Below are 8,940 nucleotides of genomic sequence, written 5' to 3' on the forward strand. Positions count from 1 at the left end.
GCTTGTTTCCTCATGGGGACCAAAACAAATGTCCCCACACAATCAAAATGTACTTGTATTACTTGAACATGTATTAGGTAAACATACCTTGCAATAAAGCTGATTCTGATTCTTATTGGGACAATAAAGCACTCCCTACACCTACCCTAACCATACTCGATACTTTTATTTTCAACCTTTAGATTATTTCATTGGATTAGATCATTTTTATTGAAAATAAATGCCTTTCTAATGCGATATGAGACTTGAAAAGGGAGAAAAAAAGTTTGGCAAAAGGGGGACTCGAACTCGAGTCCGTCTAAAAGCACGTCTTACCATCTACACCAATGAAACTGATGCAGAACAAGTGTCTTTTTTCATTGTTGACTAACCCAATGACACGTTAGTGGGCGGAGTTATTGTAAATAGCCTTTGCCAACAAGGCAGGCTATTTGCACTTAGTTTAAATAGACTCTCCGTAAAAATAAAGGTGCTTCACGATGCCATAGAAGAAACTTTATGTCTAAATGGTTCCATAAAGAACCTTTAACATCTGAAGAACCTTTCTATTTCACAAAAGGTTCTTTGTAGCGAAAGAAGGATCTTCAGATTATAAAAAAAGGTAAGAAAGAAATGATTCTTTAAAAAGCATTTGACTGAATGGTTCTTTGTGGAACTAAAAATGGTTCTTCTATGGCATTGCTTTGAAGAACCTTTTGAACCTTTATTTTTAAGAGTGTAACACAATAAATACCAGGTACACACACACACTCAGACACCTGCAGAGTGACATCACTATTCATAGGTGTGCAACATAGCTGTCAGATATGACAGAATCATTACTGAAAGGCAGCAAAAGAAGCCTGTGTGTTATGTAAGGTGTGGCTACCGGCCGATTAGATCAAGCCAAGGAGGAGAGAACGAGAGAAAGAGAGTTGTCTGGCCGAGTCAGTCTCTGGCATGAGGCAGCTTTAGGTGGTTAATGATTACCAAGGAAATCTGATAGTTCACTGCTGCACCTGCTTATGTCATCAACAGTAGAAGCGGGCATTCATACGGCTCCAAATATCCTCTATTGTCCCCACTGGCATGGAACACTGAGTAGGAACAATAAGCAGTGTGTTTATGTTTGTAGATTGCAGGCTTTCAGGAAAGAGACAGAAATATTACACAGTATTCAAGAGACAGCAGTGTCTTGGAATTAGCTTCTAATCCATCAAAGTCTCTGCGTTAGTCCAAAGAGCACTTCTGGAGGTATCTGGTCCATGACCGGAGGTAACGAGAGCTCTCGACTGCAGAGTTTCTACCTATGACTAATGTGTAGTATTAATCAAGACAGGGCTGTGATTTGGAAAGCCTGCAGGAATCTGAAGGTAGCTCTCTACATGAGTGCACTGGCATCCACTCTGAATGGCATGGAGCGCTTAGACGCTCATAACTTCAGCCAGAGCAAACAAACCTTGAATCAACAGAAACTCCCTACTGTCTCCTCTCCACTAGGGAGGAACTGATTTACTTCACATAATGAGGAAGCTCAGAGTGCAGGCCGTGATGTACAGTGCAGACACTATATGTGAGGGAATTGCATCTAGCTGTACTTCAAATGTTGAGTGTATAAGTGAGAGTGCATTCTTTCTATAAATTATCCATTATTCATGTCACCTAATATATTCATTTCACAATGAATAGCATACATAAGCTTTTTTTTCTCTCTCTTTGTCTCTGACCGATGCAAAATAGGCTTCTCCCTCAAGTTTAAAATAGTCATTAAAATACAATGTGTCACAAGAAAATGCTAAATAAATTAAAAGGCTGTGTAGTTGCAGTGTCCCTTTGAGAATAATTACACAAAATTTGGCATGCATCCTCAGAATATATGGATCTCTATGGAAAGAACTTTAATATTACTATTAACATATCCAGTTCAATATTATTTTAGTATTATTGATATACTATTATAGTGTTTATTCAGTTTTTGATTTAGCTTTACTTTTTATATTTTCAGTTTTTAATTTTGATATTTAGTTTAAGAAATTGTGTTATATGCTTGTCATTTTTATTACTCTTCACTTTGTTTAATATTTCTATTTCTATTTAATTTGTTTTAGTAATTTTAGTAACTTATTTCAGTATTTCTAATTTTTGCATCTATTTATTTATATTATATATCTATATATTAGCTTAATTTCAGTTTTAACAACAACACTGACATGATACCAAATCTTGTCTAAAACAGGCTGTCCCGACATTCTAAATGGTAGACATATTTTATTGACAGAATTTTTTTTATTTTCTCTTCACCAACTATTTTAACCTTGATGGACAGGGTTTGGAAGAGGGAGTTTCCCCAGACAGGAAGGGTTACCTGATTTGATTGACAGACGCTCGTTTTTCTCAGTTTTTGAATGAAAATGGGTGACAAAAAGAACAGCAGGGAGAATGTCTGAAAGAAAGAGGGGCAAATCAGAATGCAGGAACAAGAAAGACAAAGAGATTGAACGGAATAATGATAACAGGAAATAATGAATGGAGATGAAAAGAAGAGAGAGGACGAGACTGACAAAGATGAAAATGAAAAGCACATTTCTCTTTTATATGAATAAGTAAATCATGTTAAGCTAGACCAACAGATCACATAGAAGAGGCAGAAAGTCCAAATTAACCCTCTAACACATATGATCAAACCAGCATGGTAGCAACCAAGAACAAAATAAATCATTTCCAAAGTAATTTGGGCCATGAACAAACAACTATGCTGTGAGCATGTGGACAACTAGCATGATCTCATTAGCAATCATAGGTATCCATATGTGAATTTTGGTTCTAGCACATATTTTTGCATAGACACAAAAAAGGGGCATTATTAACGGCATCTAAAACAAATATTTTACATATGAACAACTTTAGAGATGTATAAAAATTTACAAATCTTTTAAATTAAATAGCTGATTATAATCAACTTAATGAAAAATTGAGATTCGTTATGTTCTTATGTTGCTTTTTCAACTCATGTCAAAGATTTCCCTCACTTTACCCAAGACTAAACCATATAATTAAAAAATTCACTGAGTGGAATTTAACCTCTTCAGCATATTTTGGATTTTTTTACTGATTTTGGAATACCTGAATTTAAAAGTGCGCCCTACTCACATACATTGGAGTAAATTGATAAAATGGTCTCATTTCACAGAAAGCACCCTAAATTTTAGCACAGGGCTGGAATAATTAATATTTTTTTATTGTATTAAATTATTGTTTAAAATTATGATAAACACAAATCATTTTATTTGAAAGTCTGTTATTTAAGAGTTCATCTCCAAGCAGTGAATAGGTTCTTTTCATTGCCATTAACGTGAGATAACTGAACATAAACATAGGAGCTTGAGAAAAATGCTCATTTTAGAAGAAAATTTCAAATGGCACTTAAAGGCTTTTGCATCTGAGCTCTTCATATATCGATTACATTTATATTATATTCTATGTTAGGTCCAAATACATTTGAACACTGTAGAAAAACCCACTGTGCGTAGCTCAGGCCATTCTTGAACATAACTGTAAGAAAGTTAACGCAGACTGCAGCACTGCAGAACTTTCCTCCTCATTAATCAGATCATTTTGGCATGCACACATTAAATAACGTAATAGCCATCGGCACTGAGAACGTCGGGCACAATTCATGTTCACAAAGCCATGTCCTCGTGTAACACTGATGAAAGCATCGAGACAGACATCAACAAACATATGTGGTTGCTGGCACAAGAGATTCTGAAAAGTTGCTCACTTGATTACCATTTATTATCGTGTCAGGATTTATTGCTCCAAACACTCTCCCCTCTTTTCAGACTCCCAAGGACACACCGAGGGTATCGTGTGGGTATAGTTGAGCAAACACACAAACACTCGCACATATATACACACACACACACACACACACACACAAAAAAAGGCGATGCGGTTTTTGGGCTGCCCTTGAAACTGAACAGGCACGCATAAAGTCACACAAACAGTCCAAATGACAACTTTAAAAAAGTGCTTTAAAAAGACAGAGGTTGCTGAAATGACAGCCTCCGGCAGGATTATGTTCTGTGCGAACACCAACCCCCGAGGGAAAGTGCCGGTTGCCCTGCCAACGTGTCTGCAGAAATGACAAGTGAGCTGTAAACCACAGCAGGAGAGGGCCACGCCCTTCAGCTCTCCTTCAGTGGCCCCCTTAAGGCACCGCACTTCCCAGAATGCACCTGGCCCTCCTCGCTACCATTGAGTCGAAAGCCTTTTTTCCTCGTCCTATTTCCTTCCACTCAGTCAGGTAGAGCCTAACCAATAATGGCAGCCTGGCTGTGGTATTGGCAGCATGTGCAGTTCAGGGTGACTGCTGTACAAAAGTTCAGCCAAATCGTTCTGTGGAGTCACTTTAGAGGATTACTCACATCCTCTGGCCATCCCAGCCGCCCGAGTGACAGTCCCGCTGATGGATGACTGCAGATGGAGAGATGAAAACAACTGACACGTTGGTCTCCACTTTTAAATATTTTAAGACTTAGTTAGCACTGATTTCAAGATTATGACCAGTTTGAGCTCAGTTTCCAGGAGAACACACATACAGTAGATGCCCAACTCATTACTGTTCCTGTAATAAATTGCATTGGATTAAAAAAAAAAAAAAAAGTGTTGGCTAATGACTGTATGCGTCATGTCTGGCTCTTTGTATCAGTCATTTGTGTTTATGTACATTCTGTGGTGACATAACATGTGCATAAAGTGCATGCTAAGTCTAAATCAAAAGATGTTTTATATTGCCATGCATAGACATAAGAACCTCATTTAGGCTTATATATTATATAAAGTTGCCCCAAACAAGTATTTGGACACAACTACCACATTTAAAAATATATAAAGATATTCATAAAAGAATCCTGAAAAAAATGTCACAGGTTCCAAAAAATATTAAGCAACAAAACTGTTCCCTGTTGAAAAAATCAGCATATGCTGGAAAGGTATATTTTGAAGCATGGGATGCGTGTTTAAGATGATTTAAGCTGGTCGTTTGCTGGTTTATCCTGGCCCTTAGCTGGTTTAAGATGGTCCGACCAGCTTAAGACCATGCACATTACCAGTCAAAGACCAGCTTAAACCAGCTAAGGACCAGCATAAACCAGTATCCCAGCTTCAAAACATACATAACCAGCATATGCTGTTTTGTCAAATGAATAAATTATACATTTACTTTTGCAGATTTGCTTTCAACTGTCTGTAGATCCAAAGCCACGTCTTCAACGCTCTTTTCTGATACAACTCTGAGAATCGCTTCAGACGACTCAGCGCGTGCGGCAGGGAACTGAATGAATCATTCAAACTGATTCGCAAACCGATTCACTGGTTTGATCAAGCCTTTGAAAAGAATTGACCCAAAAGAATAAATCACCCTCGAACGGGCTTCGCTCATTGCCCAGAGAAAAGTAGACGGTGCGTTTGGAATATATTGAAGGATTTTTAACTTGCATTGCACTAAGATAAAGTAACGAGAGGAGCGTCTCCCACAGTAACGAAGTAAAAGTACAGTTTTTTCACTAAAAATGCACTTGAGTATGAGTAAAAGTACCCATTTTTAAATTTACTAAATATTTGAATTACTACTATATTTTAAATATACTCTAAAAGTATTAGTTACCCCAAAAATTTACTCAAGTAAATGTAACAAAGTAAATGTAACTCGTTACTACCCACCTCTGGTTTTACGAGAGAGACGAACTCGCAGGTCTACGCAGAAACCAAACAATAAAGATGGCTCTGAAGACAACAAGATGCTGTGCAGTGTCAAGGTGTGGAAAAACTGTCTTTGCATTGCCTTCCTTCTGATCCCAATGTTAATTAACTTTATTTTTAATGAAGATCCAGACCGCGTCATTAAGAACTTGGTTCTTTGTTCAACTCATTTTACCGCAGATTTGTTTAGGCACAATTCAACATGGGATTTTCAAAAAGATTGAAACTAAAAGACGATGCTGTGACGGTTTTATTTGATCTGACAGTAATGTCGCAACACAAGTGTGAGTAACTGTTTTCATTATGTGGTCACTTTTGCTTTGTTTCTTTCTACAGATCGCTTGCTATGTATTGTTATTTATGCATTTTTAACCTAAATCACAGCAGCGTCCATCTATGAGGAATGTGTGCAAACATACACAACTATTAGCCAATCATAGCAGTGGACATTTACTTCTGAGTCTACAATCCACCATGCCTATTCAAACAGAGTGTTCTGATGAGAAGGTCAAAAACAGGACAGAAAATAGCTGATGTACAAAATTGATGTAAAAGTCTTGATAACATAAGCGGACCTCAGAGAACAGTACAAAATACAAATAAAGGCAGTTCATGACCCCTTTAATAAACAAAACATGCACAAACAGAAAAAAATGTACAAGCTGTCTCTGAGTCTGTACTCTTTCAAAAGCAAGGTACAATTATGTAGTAATATGTACCTTTAAGTTACTAATATGCACCCTTTAGGGGTAAATACAAAGTTACCTCTTCAAAGGGTACTGTCCCAGTGACAGCTTTTGTACCTTTTGTTCTGAGAGTGTGTAAATACAGCACAAACACACTTTTCAATCGATAAATGTCACAAAATTAAATGAATAAATAAATAAATATATTGTTCAAAATGCTGACAAAAACCCTGGACACTTTCTGGCTGTCAAACTTTAGAACATGTTTATTGTAACAGTTATTTTGCTACACTTTTTGAAATAGTTAGTAAGGTAGTTGTTAAGTTTAAGTATTGGGTGGGGTTAAGGAATCTAGAACATGGTCATGCAGAATAACACATTAATATGTGCCTAATAAGTACTAATAAACAGCCAATATACTAGTAATGTGCAAGCTTATAAGAAACTAGTTAATAGTGAGAATTGGACCTTAAAATAAAGTGTTATCGAGATCCCAAATTTCTCACTTTGAAGAGCATTTTAATTATGAAAAGAATATTTTTTTTCCACTAAAGAACCTTTTTGGGAATGCCTCTAGGGGCTTATCTGAGTGTGCATGTCATTTTTCCTTTTCCAGGGGATCCGGAGGTAACAGTGCAGCGTGGAGACGGTGGAGAACAGGGATGGGAACACTGGAGCAACAGGTAAGTAGACAAAAGGTAAGTAGGGTCAGGTTAGTCAACATAGAAAGTTTGAGACCAGACAGTGAATGAACGGGAGGAGTGCAGGGATATAGTGCTGCTGATTAGTGCTGACAGGTGGCGGTGATCAGAAATCAGGGGATTGGGATCTGGTGAGTGTCGTTGGTGGAGACTGTGGTGACTCTGACATTTGTAGACTGGAAAGGTTCAATACATTTTACAAGGTTCATCGTGGAACTACGGATGGTAACAAAGAATCTTTATTTTTAAGAGTGTAGGACATCTGCAAGGAGAATTAACATCATGCATCCACAAAAAAAAATGTCTTCAAGACCAATTGGTAAAAAAAAAAAAAATTGAATAAATGGGGTCTTTTCTGAGAAAAGTTCTAGCAGTTATTTACAAATGCCACTTGATTTTTATCTTCTATCTAATCCATGGAAATTCAGATATTTAAAAGTGTCACTTAAGTGTCCAAATACTGTACATGTTGAGGTAAATAGATGAGATCTCTATAATATCTTGAGAAAAGGCCCCTAGTAATCTCATGTGTGTCTCCTAGAGATTCAGAAAAGATCTCTACAATGTTTTACAGTGTTCACATTTCCAATGTTGCTTAAATGTCTGAAATATTCTGTAATTTCCCATCTGAGCTGCTACCCACTTTCATTTAAAGCTTTAGTGTATGCTGTTTTTCAACGACTGTTTAAGTGGTGTCTATTTTTATTCGTCCTACAGAATTTGCAGAGAAACATCTGCAATACTTAAACAAAGCATGTTTCAATTAAGGCTCCAAAGAACTCCAGAGAATTCCATCATGTACAGTCTATTTTTATTTCTGTGCATGATTCATCAGCCTTGCCTGTATTTTCTTATATAGTAGCTTAATGAATAATCCCTATAAACACATGTTTTTGTTATCACCTGTGTTAACACCACAATACAAAAAGTCACTCCTATCCAAGGACGCCACATTTAGCATTTGAGTTAACGGTCAGTGAATGAGCAGATTCATCTGTTCCAGGCCCAAGGGATGGTCATTTTGTTTCTTCCCACAGATCTTAGTGTGCTGGAGGACAGTGTTATGTGATGGAGGACTCTGACCTGACTCCGACACTCCTGACCCCAAAGTGTGCAGTCTGAGGGGAGTCTGTGAAACCCCAGTGCATGTATGCATTCCTGAAACAGTAACTGTCTTACATCTTTCAAGCCAATTTACTCACTCTTTTTTTCTTGCCATCTCATTGTGGTCACATTGTTGGTCATGTAGGTCTTCATCTTATTTTAGTATGTCTATTCCTTGCTTTCTCTTTCATTCTTCGTCATATTTCTGCTGAAGCTTTGCCCCACCCTGTTCCTTCAGAAAACTTTGTTGATTTAGGAGAGTGATGATAGATAAACTTATCCAAACCTCAGAAGGGTGTGCGCAACGTTCGGAAAGCCAAGAGCTTTCGTTTACACACACAAGCACCTTCATTTTCAGCGGCCTGGACATCATTCGCAAATAATAAAGACATGGCAATATGTCATTTCTCGACAAGCAGATGTTGCTTTGAGAAGAAGGCACATGTTGTCTCGTATGTAGCAGGCGGTGATGGCTGGATGAAGAATGGGAATGTTGCTTTAAGGTTTGTGGGTTCGGAGGTTATCGGACAAGCTGTCTTCACAGGCTCTCCAACAGTCCATATTGAGGTGATACCCAAACAGCTTCAGATTCAGTAGGATAAGCCAAATGAGGTTTCATGTTATAGAGATTTTACAACAGAAAGAGGTGTTTTCAAGGCCCCTGTATACTCATGGCAAAGTTATTTTTCGTTCTTCGCTTAGGGGTA

This window comes from Barbus barbus (assembly GCF_936440315.1).
Source record: "Barbus barbus genome assembly, chromosome: 16".
Lineage (NCBI taxonomy): Eukaryota > Metazoa > Chordata > Actinopteri > Cypriniformes > Cyprinidae > Barbus > Barbus barbus.